Genomic DNA, 2,138 nt, shown 5'->3' with positions numbered 1-2,138 from the left:
CGCCAGAAGACTAGCAGAATGGATTCTCTGGAGCCAAGCACGGACTAGAGACCCACAGAAGAGGGTAGGAAGGGCGGAGAGGTGGTGCGCACTCCACAGACTGGTGGGAGGGAGCCGGGGCGGAGGGGCAGCCCGATGGCCAAGCAGAGGCCCTGAGTCTGGCTGGCAAAAGCAGAGGGGCTGGACGGAGTGTGTTCGGACAGCGAGTGGGACTTAACATCTAGAAGGTTATAAGTTAACAGATCTGCTCAGAGAACTGGAGGGCTGGAGGAGAACAGGAGGGAGAGTTGTTGAGCCCCGGACGACAGAGCGCAGCTTGGCGGGAAACAAAGGCGCTCGTCAGCGCCATTTCCCTCACCCATCCCCAAGCCAAAATCCCAAAGGGAACCAGTTCCTGCCAGGGAACTTGCTTGCACTGCGCAAACACCCAACCCTGTGCTTCTGTGGATCCATCCCTCCGGCTGGTCTGACTCCCTCCTGGTGCCGCAGGGGCCCTCCCGAAGTGGATCTCTGAAGGAAAAGCAAGCTGAGCCTGCCCCTCCCGCCCCCTTGCACCTTGCCGATCCACCCCAGCTAATACGCTAGATCCCCAGCACCACAAGCCTGGCAGTGTGCAAGTAGCCCAGATAGGCCACGCCACCCCACAGGGAATCCTGCCCCTAGGAGAGGGGAAGAGAAGGCACACACCAGTCTGGCTGTGGCCCCAGCTGTGGGCTGGGGGCAGACATCAGGTCTGACTGAGGCCCCGCCCACCAAAGCAAGTTATTCAAGACAGCACAGGGGAAGTGCCCCTCAGTCCTGCACCACTCCAGGGACTATCCAAAATGATGAAACAGAAGAATTCCCCTCAGAAAAATGTCCAGGAAATAACGACAGCTAACCAACTGATCAAAAATGATTTAAACAATATAACAGAAAGTGAATTTAGAATAATAGTCATAAAATTAATCGCTGGGCTTGAAAACACTATAGAGGACAGCAGAGAATCTATTGCTACAGAGATCAAGAGACTAAGGAACAGTCAGGAGGAGCTAAAAAATGCTATAAACAAGCTGAAAAATAAAATGGAAATGACCACTGCTCAGATTGAAGAGGCAGAGGAGAGAATAGGTGAACTAGAAGATAAAACTATGGAAAAAGAGGAAGCTGAGAAAAAGAGAGATAAAAACATCCAGGAGTATGAGGGGAAAATTAGAGAACTAAGTGATGCACTAAAGAGAAATAATCTATGCATAATTGGTATTCCAGAGGAGGAAGAGAGAGGGAAAGGTGCTGAAGGTGTACTTGAAGAAATCATAGCTGAGAACTTCCCTGATCTCGGGAAGGAAAAAGGCATTGAAATCCAAAGGCACAGAGAACTCCCTTCAGACATACAGAAATCAGTTGCATTCTTATACACTAATAATGAAGCAACAGAAAGACAAAGAAACTGATCCCATTCACAATTGCACGAAGAAGCATAAAATACCTAGGGATAAATCTAACCAAAGATGTAAAAGATCTGTATGCTGGAAACTATAGAAAGCTTATGAAGGAAATTGAAGAAGATATAAAGAAATGGAAAAACATTCCGTGCTCATGGGTTGGAAGAATAAATATTGTCAAAATGTCAATACTACCCAAAGCTATCTACACATTCAATGCAATCCCAATCAAATTGCACCAGCATTCTTCTCGAAGCTAGAGCAAGCAATCCTAAAATTCATATGGAACCACAAAAGTCCCCGAATAGCCAAAGTCATTTTGAAGAAGAAGACCAAAGCAGGAGGCATCACAATCCCAGACTTTAGCCTCTACTACAAAGCTGTCATCATCAAGACAGCATGGTATTGGCACAAAAACAGACACATAGACCAATGGAATAGAATAGAAACCCCAGAACTAGACCCACAAACGTATGGCCAACTCATCTTTGACAAAGCAGGAAAGAACATCCATGGAAAAAAGACAGTCTCTTTAACAAATGGTGCTGGGAGAACTGGACAGCAACATGCAGAAGGTTGAAACTAGACCACTTTCTCACACCATTCACAAAAATAAACTCAAAATGGATAAAGGACCTGAATGTGAGACAGGAAACCATCAAAACCCTAGAGGAGAAAGCAGGAAAAGACCTCTCTGACCTCAGCCGTAGCAAT

Source organism: Herpailurus yagouaroundi, unplaced genomic scaffold (genome assembly GCF_014898765.1).
Source record: "Herpailurus yagouaroundi ecotype Mexico unplaced genomic scaffold, PumYag 159, whole genome shotgun sequence".
In the NCBI taxonomy this organism is placed as follows: domain Eukaryota; kingdom Metazoa; phylum Chordata; class Mammalia; order Carnivora; family Felidae; genus Herpailurus; species Herpailurus yagouaroundi.
This window is presented reverse-complemented; position numbering follows the sequence as displayed.